The sequence below is a fragment of the Ochotona princeps genome, chromosome 14, assembly GCF_030435755.1.
Source record: "Ochotona princeps isolate mOchPri1 chromosome 14, mOchPri1.hap1, whole genome shotgun sequence".
Classification (NCBI taxonomy): domain Eukaryota; kingdom Metazoa; phylum Chordata; class Mammalia; order Lagomorpha; family Ochotonidae; genus Ochotona; species Ochotona princeps.
The window spans coordinates 63,950,768-63,971,727 of record NC_080845.1 but is presented as its reverse complement, the minus strand read 5'-3'; the positions used below and the strand labels follow the sequence as shown (position 1 = coordinate 63,971,727).

The following is a 20,960-nucleotide window of genomic DNA, read 5'->3' as shown; positions in this document are numbered from 1 at the left end:
TACGTCAGCTGATGCATTTTGCCAATTTTAATCTTATTTGATATCCTGAAGAATTGCGTATGTCCAGAAGTCCATGATGAATAGACATTTAAAAAAAAATTTTTGAATTGAATCCAAAGCTAGAGTTGAGGTGTTATAACAGGAGGCTGAATGAGCCTAAACAACTCCCAACATTTTAAACTCAACAGAACACTAATGTTCCCTATTAGGTTCTAAATACATTCAATTATTTGTGCTGGTTCCATTCTATAAAGTCACCACAAATCATTAAAGAGGGATTCAGCAGTGTTGTGGCCTTTAAGGAGACACCTGCAACACCAGCACCCTCTATAGATGATGAATCATGTCCCACATGCTTCACTTATGATAATCTCCCTTGAAATACACTAAGATAAGTAAAAATGATTGCCATATTTGTATGCCTGCCACCTAGCTGGAAGACCAAAATGAGGCTCCTGCATCTGCAGCAATCTACTAGCAATGCTTGCTGCTGAGTATAAGGAGAAAAAAATAACCTGCCCCGTTGTTGCTAGAATCACAGAATAGTATACCTACTATGACAGTGTGAAGAGTGCTCAGACAACTGAATGTTGATCTACCATATGTCCAAGGTGTCCCATTCCTATGAATATATCCAAATGAAGTGATATCTGTGCATGGCAAAACAACCTGCCTCCCTATATATAGCACCAGAATCTATGATAGCAAAGACATTGAAACAATACAGACTCCCACTGAAAGAGGGATGAGTAAGAAAACTGCTACATTTACCTCAGGGATACAATATAGCCATTAAGGAAGGGATTCTACCATTTGCAACATTCCATTATTTGCAAAAGTTGATCATCATACCCAGTGAATTAACCCAGTCCCAAAATGGAAAATAACATGTCTTTTCTCTGATACAAAGCAACTTTCAGGTAAAACACTAAACAGATATGCAGGTAAGCCCAGAGTGTGCATGTGTGTACACACATATGTGTATATATATATACACATTAGATGTATGCATATGCATACATATATGTCTATACATACAGGAAGAATTATATAATGAAGATTAACATACAGAAGATTAGAAGATATGTTGCAGTATCTATCAATACAGTCAAACAAAAGGAGAACGTAGTCAACAAACTTATCTTAAAAATAGATACGGATGTCTATGTTAAAAAGCAGAGTGTTGACAAGTAATTGTTCCTGAAGGACTGTACTACTGTAATAATACCGGGGAAATTGATGGAAGGAAGGTGTTGAGGGAGAAAGCAGAGGTAGAACAGGGAATTTCTCTGTGTCAAGAAAGATCATAAAAATAAAAACACACACACACAAAAATGAGTATAAGAAAGCTGCCAAAATTTAATTACAGAATGAATAAAAAGTGCTGTGATTTGGCTCACTGATTTCATCAAATTATACCTGAAATTTGAAAGTTAATGATCGGAGTCTAGGAAGGTAGCCGAACGTAGAGGTTGGTGTAGCTAAGCACATGCAGAAATAGAGACAAATATTGGCAGAGTAGAGAATAGGAAGAGCAGAATTGCTGGAAAAGTCATCTGAAACTCCCCGGAGTTGGCATGATCAAGGCAGGGGATGAGCAGACATAGAGGACTGAAAAAAAAAAAAAAACAACCTCCCAAGACAGCAAATGGCAACTTGAACTGGTGGAAGCAGGCACCGTCTAGGGTAAACACTGTTGCAGACAAAGAAAAACATAAAAAGAGGAACTGGTGAGACACTCTTTGAAGTCTCATGTGGTGGAATCTGAGCCTATCCTCTCCTGAATGCTCTGTTAGATTGGGGCCACTAAGACAGACACCTAAATCATCCAAAACAGAGGATCCTAGGGGATAAAGGTCTCTCTCAGAGACTAAGGCTTCTTTTGGCAACCCAGAAATGGGAGGGCAGATTCCAGGAGAAAACAAGACTGGTGATGCAGCAAAGTGAACCGCCCGGCTGGTGGCAGTGGGTGCGTGAGAACAAAAGCACAGTGAACTGCCATCACTGGCCTATCACAACTGGGAGAAGATGTAGTGCCCTCGGAGCGTAGAAAGGCTAGTTTCTGATCACACACAGTGTGGGAGGAGCTGGACCACTCCCACTCAAGGCACCAGTTGGGCAGGCAGAGGCCGCAAAAGCACAAGGCGGTGGGGGACCTATGCCAGCCAGAACACTCTGAATAGCCACTCCACTGTGAGAACTATCTAATCTATACCAGCCCCATATCTGCCCCACAGCAGGAAAGGTGAGTACCCAGGAAAGTGAAAGCACCTGTCAACCACAAGTTGGCAGCAGCCAACAAACATCCTGACTACCTAACCAGCTGACAGAAAAAATTAGTGTTGGATGACAGAGAACCATTAGGATGAAGCACAAGAGACAGATTACAAGGGGAAAAAGGGGTCAGGCAGTTCGCAGGGGGTACCTGGAGACCCTCTTGACAAGGGGAAATGGCAACAATGCTGGAGCAGTGTTGTAGTGAACGGCAATCCCTACCAGTGGCTGGTGAACAACAATACAGTCCCCAGTGACAGCCAAGGATCTAGCGGCAGCCATGGCTCAACTCTTGTGGCAGCCAGGTAATGCATCTTAGAAATCTGCACTAAGGAGATGAATCTGCCAACCAGAAATCCAATATCAAACGGCAAAAGAAGACACAGAGGTACTATGATTGTTACTGAAGACTCTCCAGCAAAGGAGGAAAAGCCTTGAACACCCTCAGAGTTAATTGAGGAAGACCCTGAAAAAAAATGGGAGACATAGAATTCAGAGAACTCATAAGCTTTCTTTTTTTTTTATTTAAAGATTTATTCATTTTATTACAGCCAGATATACACAGAGGAGGAAAGACAGAGAGGAAGATCTTCCGTCCGATGATTCACTCCCCAAGTGAGCCGCAACGGGCCGGTGCGCGCCGATCCAAAGCTGGGAACCTGGAACCTCTTCCAGGTCTCCCATGCGGGTGCAGGGTCCCAAAGCATTGGGCCGTCCTCAACTGCTTTCCCAGGCCACAAGCAGGGAGCTGGATGGGAAGTGGAGCTGCCAGGATTAGAACCGGCACCCATATGGGATCCCGGGGCTTTCAAGGCGAGGACTTTAGCCACTAGGCCATGCCGCCGGGCCCTCATAAGCTTTCTAAACAATGAAAAGCACAAGGAATTTAAGGAATATGTTGGAAAGTAAATAACAGCAATGAATCAAATGAAAGCAGATATATCAGAAATTAAGTATACAGTGGAGCAAATTAAAAGTACAGTGGAAACTCTCAAAAAATAGAATGAATGAAGCCGAAGAAAGAATTTCAGAATTGGAAGATATTTCCTGTCAACAGGGGGAAACAATCAAAAAGCTGGAAGCAGAGCAAAGTCAAACTAAAAAAAAAAAGTATCCACGAATTACACGAATTAAAAGATACGATTAAAAGACCCAACCTAAGAGTTAGTGGAAGTTCCAGAAGGTGCAGAAACAGAAGCTGGGATTAAAGCTGTATTCAAAGAAATAATAAATGCAAAGTTCCCAAAGCTGGAAATGAATCGGGAAATAATATACAGGAGGGTCATAACACTCCCAACAGAGTTAATCAAAAACAAACCTCACTACGACACATGTAATCAAGCTCTCTTCAGAAAGATCCTTAAATGTGCATGTAAAAAAAAAAACTGAATGACCTATAGAGGAACCCCACACTCACAGTTGACCTCTCAGAGGAAACACTTAATGCCAGAAGAGAAAGGAGTGACTTATTCCAGATTCAAAAAGGGAAACATTTTCAGCCCAGAGTAACGTATCCTGAAAAACTCTCCTTTGTCTTTGAAAATGAAATAAAATTATTCCACAGCAAAGATAAATGCAAGAAATTGCTTTCTAGACTTGCCTTGCAAATGGTATGAAAGATGTTCTCGTGAAAGCAAAAAGGAATAGCAACTACCAAAACCAAAGGCAAATGTGGAGAACATTCCACTAAAAGACTAGCAGAAGACTAAATCAAATACCAACCCATTGCTAAAATGACGGAACCAAACTGCAACCTATCCATATTAACACTGAATGTAAATGGCTTAAACTTATCAATCAAACACTATAGATTAGAGGACTGGATCAAAAAATTCCATCTATCTGTTGCTTGCAGCAGACATATCTCACCAACAAATATCAGAGGAAACTGAAAGTGAAAGGATGGGAAAGATATTCCAAGCAAATGGTAAAGAAAAACGTGTGGGTGAAGCCATTCTTATATTACATGATATAGATTTGGTGTGAAAAACATCAAAAGAGATGAAGGAGGAAACCACCTGATGATCAACTGATCCATTCAGCAAGAAGAGATCAATATAATAAATGCACATGCACCAAATGCTAAGGCATCTGGCTATGTGAAACAAATATTGATGGATTTAAAGGGAGAAACAGACTCCAATACATTCATAGTGGAGGACTTTAACACCTCATTAACATCAATGGACAGTTTGATGGAACTGAACTCAGCAAAGAAACAACAGAATCATCCAAACTCTAGAACAAATGGGTTTACTTGATAGCTACCAAAACTTTCATCCTACAAAACTTTTCATCACTACATGGAACCTTCTCCAGAACGGACCATGTTACAGGCCACAAAACAAGCCTCATTTAATTTAAAAAAAAATTGAAATCATACCATGAATATTCTCAGACCATCATGGAGTGGAGCTAGAGACCAAAAGTCAAAACACCCAAGAAAACTTGCAAACACATAGAGACTGCATAATATGTTACTAAATGATTGATGGATTAGAGAGGAAATCAAAAGGAAAATTTAAAAATTGCTTGAAACAAATGAAGGCATCAACACAACAAACCAAAACTATTGGGACACAATCAAGACAGTGTTAAGAGGAAAGTTCATCGCAATCAATGCTTACGTTGCGCGGAAAAGGGATCCCTACTCCACTGCTGGTGGGACTGCAGGCTGGTACAGCCTCTATGGAAATCAGTATGGAGAATATTCAAACAACTCAAATTCAACATACCGTATGATCCAGCAATAGCACTCCTAGGAATATATCCAGAACAATTGTTTTATGAGAAACCAACATGCACTCCTATGCTCATAGCAGCACAATCGGTAATTGCAAAAACATGGAAGCAACCAAAATGCCCATCAACAGAGGATTGGATAAGAAAGCTATGGTTCATCTACTCCATGGAATACTACTCAGCTATTAAAAAAAACAAAATGCAGTTCTTTGTGGCCAAATGGGCCAAACTGGAAACCATATTGCTAAGGGAAATGAGCCAATCCCAAAAGGTTAAATACCACATATTTGCCTTAATTTAAGATGATATGATGTTATGTATAACATGTTATGTTATGAATGTTATATGTTGTGTATAAACTAAAATTGAAGTGTAGGTGAGGTCACAGAAGGTGGCTGGGAACTCGCATTTACTTTTAACATATTGGTTACTCATTACTATGTCAATTAATTCCATAATGATGTAAATTTTTGCTGATGGTATGTTGGAGCTTTCAATTGACTGGGATGATACTCTGCTGGCTCTGTCTTCAGACCAGACAGGGTATACCTAAGAAGCCGTTGAACTTGACTGGACAATAAGATGCTGGACTCTGTGTTTGGTATACGCTTGCAATGGGGAAATCTCAACTGAACTTGAGCTGTGGTTATGCAACTAGGTGGAGGAATCCACCATGGTGGGAGGGTTTGGGGAGGGGGGGGAGAACCCAAGTATCTATGTAACTGTGTCACATAATACAATGTAATTAATGAAGTTAAATAATAAATAATTTAAAAAAAAGAAACTAAAAAGGAACCAAATAAATGAGCTAACCCTGCAATTGAAGGATACAAAAAACAACAGCAAAGTAATCCCTAGATAAGTAGGAAAAATGAAATAATCAAAATAAGGAATGAAATTAACTAAACAGAGACCAAAAGAACTATATATGAGAACAATAAATTAAAGAGCTGGTTTTTTGAGAAAATCAACAAAATAGACAGCCCACTAGCCCAACTAATCAAAAAATGGAGTGAGAAGATGAGCATCTGTAGCATCAGAGATGAGAAGAAAAATCTAACAACACATAGCTCAGACACACAGGAAAATATTAGGAACTATTACAAGCAATTATATGGAAACAAATCAGAAGACACAGAAAAGATGGACAGAGTTTTGGACATATACATCCACCAAAACTAAATCAAGAGATAATTAACAACCTAAATAGATTTATACATTGAACTGAAATTGAATGCAAAATTAAAGCCCTTCTAACCAAGAAAAGTCCTAGACCAGATGGTTTCACTGCTGAGTTCTAAAAAACTATTCAAGAGGAATTTACTCCAACCCTCCACAAGCTTTTCCAAACAATAAAAATGGAGGCAATCCTTATAAGCTCTATGAAGCCTATATCACCTTAATACCAAAGCCAGATAGAAAAGCAACAGAAAAAGTGAACTGTACACCAATATCCTTCATGAACAAAGATGCAAAGATCCTCAAGAAAATACTAGTCAACAGGAACAGACAGTACATCAGGCAGATCATTCACCTGGACCAGGTGGGATTCAGCCCAGGCATGCAGGAAAGGTTCAACATTCGTAAATCAATAAATGTGATACATCACATCAACAAATTGAAAAAAATATGATCATCTCAATAGATGCAGAAAAAGCATTTGATAAGATCCACTACCACTAAATGATGAAAACCCTAAGCAAGATCAGTATAGAAGGAACATTCTACAGCACAATCAAAGCCAATGCCAGCATCATACTAAATGGAGTAAGACTGAAAGCCTTTCCACCAAAATCTGGAACTAGACAGGGATGTCCACTGTCACCATTATTATCCAATATACTATTGGATGTTCATAACAAAGCTATTAGGCAAGAAAATGGAATCAAAGGAATTCAAATTGGAAATGAGGAACTGAAAGTATCTCTATTTGCAGATGACATGATCCTCTACATAGGAGAATCAAAAAACTCAGTCAAGACACTACTGGAACTCATAAGAGACTTTGGCAGGGTAGCAGGATACAAATTAATGAACACAAATCAATGGCACTAGTGTACAAAACTAATTTCATGACTGAGAAGGAAGTTGTAAGTACAGTCCTTAAAGCAGAGAGGAATCTTAAATATCTAGGAATTAAGCTAACCAAATATGTGGAAGACCTCTATGATGAAAACTATAAAACATTTTAAAAGGAAATTGAAGAAGACATTGAAAAGTGGAGAAATTTACCATATTCCTGGGTTGGCAGGATCAACATCATCAAAACGTCCATATTACCAAAAGTAATATACAGATTCAATGCAATCCCAATCAAAATCCCAACATCATTCTTCTCAGAAATACAAGATACAAAAATTCATCTGGAAACACAAGAGACCACGAATAGCGAAAGCTATCCTGAAGAAGAAAAATCAAGCAGAGGGAATCACAATTCCAGACTTCAAGACATACTACAGTGCAATAGTCATCAACACAGTCTGGTACCGGTACAGAAACAGATGAGGATATTAATGAAATAGAATAGAAACATCAGAAGGGAAACCACACATGTATTACCAACTACTCTTTCACAAGAAAACTGAAAATAATCCAGGAAAAAAATTCTTGGCCATTCAACAAATGCTGTTCGGACAACTGGATAGCAGCCTGCGGAATCAAGAAACAAGACCTGCACTTGCCACATTATACAAAAAAAATAAGCTCTAAATGGTTCAAGGACCTAAATATACACCGAGAAACCATCAAGGTATTAAAGAAAAATAGAGGAAGCTCTCTCCTAGGAATAGGAATGGAACTAGACTTCTTAGGAAAGACCCCAAAATCATAGGTAGTCAAAGATAAAATAAACAAATGGGACTATATCAAACTAAAAATCTTCTATGCAGCAAAGCAAATGATTAACAAAATGAAGAAGCAATTAACAGAACAGGAGAAAAATTTTGCACATTACACAGGTGAGAGGGGACTAATATCCAGGATTTACAAAGAGCTTCAGAAACCCAGGGACAGAAAAATCAATCAATCAATCAATAAAGCAACCCTGTGAAAAATGGGCAAAGGAAATGAACAGAGATTTTTCAAAAGAAGAGATCTAAAGGCTAACAGACATATGAAAAGATACTAAGGCTACCTAGCTGTCAGGAAGATACAAATTAAAACCATTCAGACTAGCCTACATTCAGAACTCAACTAACAACACCTGCTTGGAGGGGAGTGGGAAGAAGATATCCTCCTTCACTGCTGGTGGGAGTACAGGCTAGTACAGCAGTTATGCAAATCAGTATGGATAGTGCTTAGAGAATTGCAAATGAACCTGCCACATGAACCAGGTATTCCACTCCTAGGAATATACCCAAAGGAAATGAATACTGCATATATGAGAGGCAGCTGTAATCCTATATTCACAGCATCAAAATCTACAGTAGAAAATATATGGAAACAATCAGGATGCCCATCCAAGGAGGAGTGGTTAAATAGGGAGCGGTACCTCTATTTTATGGAGTATTACTCAGCCAATAAAAGAAAGGAAATCATATCATTTGCAACTAGATGGTCACACCTAGACACCATCATCTTCAGTGAAATAAGTAAATCCCAAAAGGACAAATACCATATGTTCTAATACAAGAAAACCATTATGACAATTAGACTTCTGTGTTTTCTTTCCATCACCTATGAACTGGTTATTCAATGGCATATTTTTTAACTCTATGGTACTGTATTTTTGCTTTGCTTTGTCTTTGCTTTAACATCATATCTGTTATCAAACTTATTTGTGGCTTCTCAATTAAGGCAATGTATAGTGACGGAGTAAGAGGCTATTTGGCTGTGTAATGAATGGCTACTCTACTGTACAGTGCCACAACAGATCTTGAACCCAAAACATGACACAATTTTTGAGGATGTCTCTCCTGTGAGCCAAAATAAAACTACCCTCCTAAGAAACTCCTCTCAAGTGTTATAAAGAACATCATTAAAATCTTACCAATACACATAACAGAAGAAAAGCATGGCTTTAGCAGTCAACTTGACAATAAGGCAAACGACATTTTTCATGAAGACAAGGAATAACTGGGCCGCAGCAAAATGCATAGATATAATGGTTATATATAAATATATAATATATATAAATGTCTGTTGCACATAAGGCAAAAAAGCATTATGTAGGAAAATTAAACACTCAGGTAACCTAAGTATTTAAACCAAAGGACAAAACGAGTAAACACGTTACAATGAAAAATGCTAAAATCACTAAAATTTCATTATTTAGCCTATAATATTATCTAATTAAGTAACAATAAAAGAGCTAAAAGTTGTTAAGTGTTACCATTAAGAAACTTACCTTTTCCTTTTACAAACATACTCTTTCTTTAAGTCACGGAGTTCTCTCTCGGCAAACCGAGCTGCCCACTGAAAAATAACAAAAGATGGAGAAACATGCAGACAAATGTTAGATGAAAATGAGCATGAACATCCCACAGCATACAAACATCACTGTCAATGTATGCATCCCCTGAAATGAAATGCAGATAAAACATTTTGAGTTGAAGGATCTTTTGGAAAATGAAATATTTCAGGTAAGCAGATGACATGGGCCTAAAACTGGAGATGACTTGTGCACTTGCCAATGAATGCTGCTCTCTGATGTGAGATGGAGGACTGTTCGATTAGTCAAGTAATATGCTAAGGGCAATGTGGGAGGATGCAAGCTTCAGGCAATGGCAACAGAGACTCAGAATCATTACACATGGCAGCTTTGTATATTAGCCTCAAGGCGATCATCGCTACAGAAAATTCACTATGATTCTGTGAAACCATAAAGGTCTAAAACAGTTTTGCAACATATGGTTAAATGCTATTTTAAAAAAACAGATGAAATTATCAATGCATGCTGTACTTCCAGTAAGTTCATGGTGCTGCATATATCATATCCCATTTTATTCAGTACGAGGTAAAGATAAAATCAAATGTTACAGAGAACAAAGCTTGCACAACCAAGTGAATATCAACAACATGCAATAATCACAACCATTCATGCGGAAGGTTAACCCCATTCTGAGAGATCTCCAGATCATTTACACAATTATGTGAGACTTTGGACTGGAGAAACTATTACGATCAATTAGTCTTAACATTTAAAGATAGATACAGTCACTTAATTTACAATCATAGTAGAGGCATTTAGCTTAATCTGCAATTTCTACAAATAAAATGGAATCCAATAACAAATTTTTACTTTAAAATGAATTCCAATGTAGAAAGAAACTTGACTCCCCAAATTAAAGAAGCACAAAAAACATATCTCATTCATTACTATCCTTCATATCAACATTTGGTGAAAAACTATGCCAAAATCATTGTTATCGAAATCAACAAATTATTGGATGAGTAATAATATGGAATCAAAATTGTTTGATCTTTTGTTTATTTTTATAAAGTTCTGTTTATTTTTATTTGAAAGTCAGATATACAGATAGGACTATCTTTCATCCACTGAATCACTCCACAAGCATCCACAAAGGCCCAAGCTGAGCCTATTCAAAGCCAGGGGCCAGGAGCTTCTTTTGGGTCTCCACTGAAGGTACAGGGTCAAGACTGGACCATCAACAATATTCCCAGACCACAATCAGGGAGCAAAATGGGAAGTGGGGTGGCTAGCACATAAACCTGTACCCAACTTGGATCCCTGCAAATGCAATGCCAGGACTTTAGCCTCTAGTGTATTTTACTAGGTCCATTTGTGAATCTTTTGTAAAATTAATAAAACACATCTGTCTTTATGTACTAGGCAGAGAAGCATCACAGATAATAAAGAACCAACACTAAAGACATATGGTCAAAAATAAATACATACAAAGTCAGTACTAATAGTTAAGATCTCTCTTATTCTTTTATTTGAATAGTAACGAGACATTTTTTTCCAACACCTGTTCACTCCTCATTTGCCACGCAGCCAGAGACAGGACGGACTAAAGAAGAACCCAGGATTCAATCTGGGTCTCCCACATGGGTGTCAGGGACCAAGTTCTTCAACCATCAGCTGCTCTAGCCTAAGGTGCACATTAGCAGGAAGCTGGGTAAGAAGCAGAGGAGCCTGGACTTAAATCAGGCAGCCCAACAGAGGACCAGGTATCCTAAGCAGCATCTTTACTGCCACATGAACTGAACACCTAGTTCTGAGTCTACAGCTCATTCTCAAAGGTTAAGACAAATTTCAGCCAATCACGATGTTATACTACAAAACACTATTTCAAACACTGAGCACTCACATCTACAAAGCCTTCTAAGAGGTTTGCTGATGAGAAAGTGACATTCACTCACTAATGGAATTTGAAACTATCTCAGGGTAAAGACACAAAGAATGATCACAGTAAGGGCTGCTGTTGGGCCTTGAAGGCAAGCTGCCACTAAAGACAGCCATGTCCCACTTTAGAGAACTTGGTTTCAATTCATGGCTCCATTTCCTTGTTCTGAATTCCTGATTAAACAAATCCTAGGAGACAATAACTGTTAAGTACCTGGATCCCTTGTCACTCAAATGGAGATGTAGACTGAGGTCCAAGCTCTCAACTTCAACCATCTGGGCTCTGACTAGTTTACTTTCAGTGGACTGAAACAGCACTTTCACTCTTATTCGTATTTATGTCCTTCCTCCCCTCTTTCTCCTTCATTAATATCCTAATTATTCTCTCAAATAGTTTTTAGAAATACTTTCACTTCCACAGATACAAAGTTAATAGTACTCAGTTATTTAAAAAAATGAAACCTCGTCTTTCCCAATACATACAGAAATGGAGACCATTACCCTTTAAAAAAAAAAGGTCCCACAAATATATGTTATGTGCTCAAGTATTTGTAGATAATTGACAGCTGAAAAATATACATATATGTATGTATGTATGTTACATATCTATATCTAAAAGATACAGATAGAGCCCGGCGGTGGGGCCTAGCAGCTAAAAGTCCTCAGCTTGAACACCCCGGGATCCCAGCAGTTCCACTTCCCATCCAGCTCCCTGCTTGTGGCCTGGGAAAGCAGTCGAGGATAGCCCAATGCATTGGGACCCTGCACCTGTGTGGGAGACCTGGAAGAGGTTCCAGGTTCCCAGCTTTGGATTGGCGAGCACCGGCCGTTGCGGCTCACTTGGGAAGTGATTCATCGGATGGAAGATCTTCCTCTCTGTCTCTCCTCCTCTATGTATATCTGACTTTGTAATAAAATCAATAAATCTGTTTTTTTAAAAATATATATATATATATGCACACACACACATATATATACATGATATTTTGAATTTTGGTCATTTTCATGGCCTTTGTACATCTGAGGAACACTACTTTTTCTATTATTTTTGGAGTTTTTTATTTAGAGGAAGGTACAATTTATTATAAAGTTAAATGGAAGGTAAATCACTGCAAAAGCTAAAATAGAAAAATAAGAAAGGATGGAGGGAAAAATAATGTGGATAGTACCATGCTTTTAAAATATGCGTTGGAATACAGAAAATTTCTTAATTTTAGGTATATTAATTTAAAACGTTTTGTACAAATGACCTCAGTAATTTATCACCACGCATACAAGACATATTCATCACCAGACATACAAGTAAGTAAGTTCAAAGGAAGAAGGCAATAATTCTAACTGGGTGGAGAAAGAAGGTCAAACAAGTAATAAACAGCTGAAATTATAAGGAAAAGGGAGTAGAAACAGAACAAAGTTCATCAAGTGTGAAAGCTGCCTTTTTGTAAAGAAAAATAAATTGTGAAATATTCTTTAGAAATTCTATAATATATTAAGTAAAGAATTCAGGATGCAAATAATAAGATATAGCACAGCCCCTTTCTTGTTAAATTTTCATAAACTTTGTAGCTCAGCAGGTTCAGCCATCTCTATGTTTACCATCATCCCATATCAGAGTTCTTGATTCAAGTCACAGTTACTCTAAGCTTCACAAAGAACTTACTGCCAATGCGCCTTACAGGGAGGGGAGAATGGATCACTGCCACACCTAGGAGGCCTGAAGCTACTGGCTCCTGCATTCTGGAAGGTCCTACTCCTTGATTTGTGGTCTTTGGAGAGTAAAAAATATATAAATCATTGTTCTCTTTCTCTCTTTCTCATTTCATCCCTTTTCCCAGAATTCAAGTAAATAATCCTTGAAAAAGGTTTTCAAAAAGTACACACAAATGCAGCACTCACACACAATTTCTGTTTCATCTGAACGATGATCGGTGTAGTCATTTATGTGAGGATAAGATCCACATAATGAGCACTCAACTAATGTTTCACTCTGCATACTTAACAACAGTGAAACTGGCCCAGGGCAAAATACAAGTAAGGAAATTTCAGGAGCTGCAATCAGCAGTCGAACCAAGTTACCCCTGTCTGTGTTGCAGGCATCCTAACTGGCATTCTAAAACACCAGACCAAATGCCAGCACTGATTTGATTGTTTCAGTAAATCTATAGTACTTTTCTTAAATCTGGAAAATAGCATTTTGCTCAAATCTAGATGGTACACCTTCTATATGTACTAATGGTAAAGTCACACTTACCAAACAAGAATTCTACAAAAACTAATAGAATATGTATAAGACTGGACTCTAAAAGACTATGATTTCTATCTCTAGCCTTCACTATCTAATTATGTGATCTTGGGCCGTTTTCTCATCATAAAACCTGAAACGGTATAATCTAATTTATACTTACTAAATGGGTTTAATAAGGAACATGTGCACACTACTTTTAAGTATCTTGCCTAAAATAGCAAGAATTTAATAGACACCATCTTCATCTTTTAAAAATAAGTTCTTGCCTTGCACGCATCAGGATTTCATCTGGGTACCAGATCATGTTCCAGTTGCTCCACTTCCCATCCAGCTCCCTGTTTGTGGTCTGGGAAAACCAGTAATGTATGGCCCAAAGCCTTGGGACCACCCAATCTCATGGCAGATTCAAAACAAGCTCCTGCATCTTGGCTTCATAATGGCTCAGGTCCAGCCATTGCAACCACCTGGGAAATCAACTGGCTGATGGAAGATCTTTCTCTCTGTATCCCTGCTCTCTGTAAATCTGTCTTTTTTAATATAAAATGACTAAACTTTGATAATAATATGCATATGTATTTAGAAAATGCTGAGAAATGGTGAAGAAAAATGAATCTATAGTGATGCTAGCTAATTCACTAATGAATCTTCACTTAAACTCTGGAAACCAAAACAAACAGAATGTCAGAGAGTGGAGGGACCTGACAGTCAACACACCACTCTCTCATTCTATGCTCCTCTCAGACTTGCAAGTCTTCACTATAATAACAATGGTAACACCAGTTAACATTGACTTAATGCTTATCAGTGTCAAGCACTTGACAAACATCCCTGAATGCTGTCTCCACCTCCCTGTGACAGGCACTCCCCTGTAGACAGCTACTGTCAACAGCTCTAGCTCTGCTCTTCCTTCTAACTGCTCAAAGTCTACAGCCACTTCACTTCCTCATCATGCAGCACAACTAGTTCCCCAGATGACCCTTTTCTTAATTTGTACCAACACTCAGAATCACTTAAGAGAACCCTCAATGTTACAACTAGAAAGGGCTTTAGCTAGCTCTTTTTCTAATCCCATTTGTTTGACAAATGAGTAAAATGATCCAGAGACCTTTCAGGCTCTTGTAGATAACAAGGGGCAATCCAGTGTCCCAAAATGTAAATACATAAACATGAGCACATGCACCAAGTTCCTCTAACCCTCTCACCTCTTCTAGGCTACTTTGGAAGAAGAAAATGCTAAAAGAAGACTGATGGAATAACCACCATTTGATAATGTATTAATTCTCCAAATGGAATGTAATACCACTACTGATTTTTTAAAATACCATCTTTTTTATAAATTTAAATCCCTAGCATTATCTTCCAGAAGGAAAAGCAAAATTTATTCTAAGAAACAGAGAAATCTTTAAGGCAATTTTTAACTTACCCAATTATGGTGGGCTCTTTTCTTAGAATGAATAACCTGAAAACAGAATGCTTGAAAATTAGTTTTCTTAAACAAAAAAAATATCTGTCTTTAACATAGGAAGTAACTCACAAGTTAAGAAATAATCCAAGCACATTTTGTGTCTGTAGACACAATTTTCTCCAAAATTTCATGAACACATCATCTATCGTGTGTAAGTACACTAAAGGCAGCTAAAATTTGTAATTCATAAAGCTTTTGGTTTATGTTCCCTTGTCAGTATTCAGCCACAAAAGGAACTTTCAGTTAACAGATAAATAGCCTGGTTGAATATGAGACCCAACTGGTGATTTAAAATCTATTTTTATTTCTGCAATGGAATTCCTTTTGTCAAAGACAGGAGACATGGTGACTTGAGATTTTTTTATTACACATTCTTTGAATCACTAAAAAATGGAAATGACTGAATACCACATTTAGCACTTAAAGAAAGATATAAAACTAGTAAAGGAATCACTTTTCCCTTTCCATTCTACATAAAGGCACAGGATCTGATAAATACATACACACACTCCTAAACATGCACAACACACACATTGAACAAACACAAACACACACTTACCCTTCCTTGGTAATAAATAGTGGTTCTTTGCACTCTTTCTTCAGTATCTTTGGCTTTTTTACTATTTAGAAGATATAAATTTTCAATTATTCATATGTAATCACCATAATAAAATAATATACTCTACCTAAAAAACAGACATCAAGAACAACCTATTTACTGGAACAAATAACAAAAACTGCACATGCTGAGAAATATCAAATAGAATTCTCATTTTTTCTTGATCTAATATAAATTCTACTCATTAAGCTTTCCTAAAACAACAGTACATACAGTATTGTAAGTATATGATGAAGATTCATCCAGATATTTATAATCTTTAAATGACTAAAGGAAATGAATTATTTCCCTCACAAAATTATAGACCTTATCAGACTGCACATGAGGGCCTGGTGTTGTGGCACAGAGGGCAACCTACATCACCTGATGCCCATATGGATACCTGTTAAATCCTAGCTACTACTACACATACAATCCAGCACTGTGATAATGTGCCTGAAAAAGTAAAGGATGCTGACCTTTATGCTTATGCCCTTGTATCAATGGGTGAGTTCCAAAGGAAGCTCTTGGCTCCGGTTTCAGACTGACCTAGCCTTGGGTGTTGTGACAATTTGGAGAGTTAATCAGCAGATGGAAGGGTCAGTCTCTCCCATTCTGTGTGACTGTGTATCTCTTTGTGTGTATCTCTTTGTGTGTGTGTGTGTGTGTGTGTGTGTGTAATTCTCTCCCCCTACCTCCAGGTTCTATCTTTGTTCTGTCTTTCAAGTGAATAAATCAAGAAAGAAGACAAATCAGCTACTTCCTTCATTAAAGTAAGACCAACCCAACACTACTCTTCCTGACATATAATGAAGTATCCCAAGTATGCAAATACAGCTGAATCTTACCCTTTGTGTTTAGGTTTTCCAGTGTCCCCTTTGTGAAGTAAGGCAAGCTTCAAGGTAAAAACTAAACTTACTCTCTTATAAACCTATACAAATATTAATTATGGCTCATACATTCCTTTATATGTATGAGCCATATGCCAAATCCCTTCATATCCTACACATTCTTCTCCATTGGAACTAAAGAGTAAAAACCTTGAATGAAATGTCTACCCATAAATTCCCTGATGTAATAGGTAAGACTGGTCCATACTCAAACAAGATTAAAAAAATTACACATGCTGAAAGGATATTGCTTTTCCTTTTAAGGTTTTCTATGAAATTTCATAACAGCAAGGATTTGAAATTAAAAAGTAGCAAAATATGCTACTTATATTTGGCTGCTTAAATATTTTTCTGGCTATTCTCCAGGTCACAAAAGAAAAAACATTAATACCAATATAAGTCAACTTCTCTTGTAGATTTGAAATTTGCATCAACAATCGAGATAGCTTTCTTCTCCGGCTGGGAGTTTTCCTCGATCATCAGGTGCCTCAAAGGAAAAGTGAAAATTTATAATGTATTCAAAGCATGTCATAAAGATTTACATTGTTTTAACTGTATCAAAACTGGAGTCTCCGATAAAAATATCCATAATTATCACTGCAAACACAACATGAAAAACTAATATGCAACCATTTCTGATGTAGAAATAACACTACACACTCAAATTTCAAAGCAACAACTCTCAAAATAATCTTGCTATCATAACAGTCTCCAGAGTTTTGTATATGAATCTGGCACAGAATCAAGATTTAAAAGGCAAAATAAAATGCATATAACAGATAACTTATAGATAACATACTCAAATCAGCATTAGACATTAGCAAAACCATAAAGGCATATAGGAGGAATCAAGAGTGATCCTGACAACCTCTTAACAGGAGATCACATGCACAGAGCAGGGGGGGACCCCAGAGTGGAGCAGGTGGACAGGAGGAGGCTTGTATCCCAACCCTGGAGACTCCTGGATCCTCACCAAGGACTATCAGTACAGGCACCAAGGGCTATATCCCAACTGCGAAGGAGACCACAGGGAATTGGACTGCCCTTGTAGTCAAAGAACTCTGAAGTCATCCACTCCCTTTCGGATCTCCCACATGGGATGGAAGAAGCCCAAATCCTTCCTCACAGGATCTAATGTCATCATAACAATAGCTGGGAGCCCTGAGCAGTCTGCAGAAACAGAACAGTAAATTCCCTTCGAAACTCAAGAGGGGAGCTTTCTCTGGTCCTTACTTATTTCCAGCTTTGGATCCCCACCCTCTCTTGCAATGATCATCGGGATCACTATGGAGCCATTCCCCCACAAAATTAGAATAGATAGGCATAGAACAACAAGGAAAACTTAGAACCAGACAGGAAATGGTCAGCTTGGACTCACATATATCTTACTAGGTGGGACACAAAGATTAGTTACTCCTCACTAAGGTATTGAAGATTCCTCTGCACACACCTCTTAAAACGGTTCTGTGCCTCAACTGTTGACATATGCCTTGTTAGAGTTATAAGCAAGTCTCAACTATCCTAAAATCCACCAAGTTCAGTAAAATTTATGCTTCAACACTATAAATTACTAAATACTAAAATGAAAATAGACACGAGACAGCTGAATAGTACCCTATAGCCATGTAAAGGTGCATAGCAGCCGGTTGTGAATAAACTAAAATAGAAATGTCAATGAAGAAGTCACAGGATGTGGTTAAGAACCTGCATTTTCTAACATATTGGTTACTCAATACTATGTCAATTAATTTCATAATGTAGTAATTGTTGTTGATGTCATGCTGTGGCTTTTAATTGGTCGGGATGATATTTTGTCAGTTCTGCTTTCAGACCAGAGATGGTCTCCCCAAGAAACTGTTGAATTTTTACATATTTTTTATTTTTTACATTTTATTACTATTGCTATCATTTTATGATACAGCTCCACATTCCCTTACTCCTCCTAATTCCCTCCTCCCCCACCTAGTTCGTCTATATCATTACTAACATATAGTTCTTCATGCTCAGTCATATGTCCATCATTGTGAGCATGGACAATGGCAGAGTTCAGAATCCTATTGTCAACATATACTAAACAGTTTCATTGTAAGTCCACCTTTGTCTGGAAGCAAAAATGCATACCACACTGCATCCTCACATCTGGATGGGAGACTCCATTTCACAGCTATTGTACATCCCCTTAAATGAAAAGTCATGATACAAAATCAACAATAGAAAGAAAAATAGAAATTTACAATGCCATGAAGTTAAATGACATGTTACCAGATATGACAGTCTCCATTACACAGCTACTATACATCCCCTTAAGTGAAAAGACACAAAACAAAATCAACGTCAAGGAGAAAAAAGAAATTAACAACACCAAGAAGTTAAATAACAAGCTATTAAATGACTAATGTGTAGCTGAAGAATGAAAATCAAGAACCTTCTTGAAGAAAATGATGCCACTGCATGATCTACGAGTCACTGAATGATTTCATCATAACAAAGTGTTTTGAAGAGATGAAACCAACAGAAAACAACAAAACCCATGTGATATAGTTTCCGCTAATCTTTGTTGAAGTGTGTCTCCTCCAGACAAGAAACAGATGGGTTTTGTTTTTTCATCCAGTCTACTAATCAATAATGTTTGATTGAACTTAAGCCATTTACATTCAGAGTTTAATATACATGGGTGGTATTTTGGTCCTGTCATTTTAGGAATGGGTTGTTCATTGGTTTAGTCTTCTGTTGTCTTTTTACTGGGATGTTCTTCATATTTGCCTCTGGTTTTGGTGGGTGCTATTCCTCTTCTCTGTCAAGAGAACATTTTGAAGTATCATTTGTAGGGCAGGTTTGGAAGAGGAAAAATTCTTTTAACTTTTCTTTACTGTGGAAGAATTTTATTTCATTTTCACAGGCAAAAGAAAGTTTTGCTGGATATATTATCATAGGCCGACAGTTTTTTCTTTTAGAATCTGGAATATGTCACTCCATTCTCTTCTTGCCTGTAGAGTTTCCTGTGAGAGATCTCCTGTGAGTTTAATTGGCTTTCCTTTATATGTCAATTGATTTTTTCACGTGCACATTTAAGGATCTTTTCCTTATGTTCAATTGAAGATAGCTTGATTATCATACGTTGTGGTGAAGATTGCTTTTAATCAAGCCTGTTGTGAGTTCTGCGCCCTTCCTGGAACTTGTTTCCCAATTCTTTCTCCAGATTAGGGAAAATTTCCATTAGTATTTCATTAAATACATTTGCAAACTCAGCTTCTCTTTCTGCACCTTCTGGGACTCCCATAACTCTTATATTTGGCCTCTTAATAGTGTCTTTCAATTCTTGAATACTTTTTTGGCCTGATCCAGCTCTGCTTCCAGCTTTTTGTTTGCTTCCCCGATGACTGGAAATATCTTCCAATTCTGAGATTCTTCTGCTTGCTTCATAAATTTGCTCTACTGTGTTCTTAATTTCTGATATACCAGCCTCGATTTATTTTGTTGCTTCCTTAAATTTTTTGAACTCTTGCATGAGCTTCTCATTTTTGATCAGAATCTTTAAAATGCGTCTTATGGATTTTGTGTCCCCCATTTTCTCGATGTCTTCCTCAGTGAACTCTGAGGTTGGCATAGCGTTATGCTCCTTTGCAGGGGAGTTTTCGGTAATATTCATTCTGCCTTTGTCTCTTCTTTTGCTCTTGATCATTGCACTTCTGGTTAGCAAAGTCTTCTCCTTCGGACAGGTTTCTAAGCTGTGTCACCCACAGGTCTACAATGTGATTTTACTTATTGCAGTTGATACACAACTTTTTGCTTGCAGCCACTTGTGCCACAACCTCCAGCGAGTTCCAGGTCTGGGTTCTTATGTTAGATTTCCACCGTGGTCTCCATAGCTCCGGCTCCTGGCTCACCACTTTCCTCCTCTTGTGATAGAGTGCTGAGGCTGCACCGTTGTCTCTGAAACCTTTATCCAACTTTCGGTTTGAGCAGGTACCAGGATTAGCAAGACACCAGGCGTCCTATAGAGTTAGGTTGTTGGTGGCACTGATCTTGTCGGAACCTGTTGGACATTAGGTCTGGGTGCCACACGGACCTATTTTGGCCGATACCATGCCACAGTCGGTATTATTTTCCTGCGGGACCAGTGCAATCCACTGAACTCAGTGAGTTCTCGCAAGCTCAGCACATGCGCAGTTCACTGTTGTCCCCTGCAGTCCCAAAGCTATTGCCACAGTGTGCAAAATGGCGCCTGATGTATCACTACTAGCGTTCTTCATCTGCTGGCTGTCAGATCCAAGGGCTACCCACACCTGCCCCGGGTGGAACCCATAGAATGGCACATCATTGCAGTTCACCAAGTCAGAAATGAGTTCACTCCCAGCTCAGCGCATGCTCCATCCTGTCCCCTGCCCTTTCCCCCTTATGCAAAATGGCGCCCAATTCGGCTCTAGGGATCTGACCAG

General features: G+C 38.1%; 1 long non-coding RNA gene across 1 annotated transcript; it reads right to left on the bottom strand.

Moving 5' to 3' along the window:
* Positions 1-14,991: 14,991 nt before the first annotated feature.
* Positions 14,992-17,007, bottom strand: LOC131481877 (uncharacterized). Its single transcript, XR_009246609.1, has 3 exons — positions 16,913-17,007; positions 15,593-15,653; positions 14,992-15,027 (listed from the first exon to the last, which is right to left on the bottom strand). It is a non-coding gene; the product is annotated as an uncharacterized LOC131481877 (long non-coding RNA).
* Between the last annotated feature and the right edge of the window lie 3,953 nt (positions 17,008-20,960).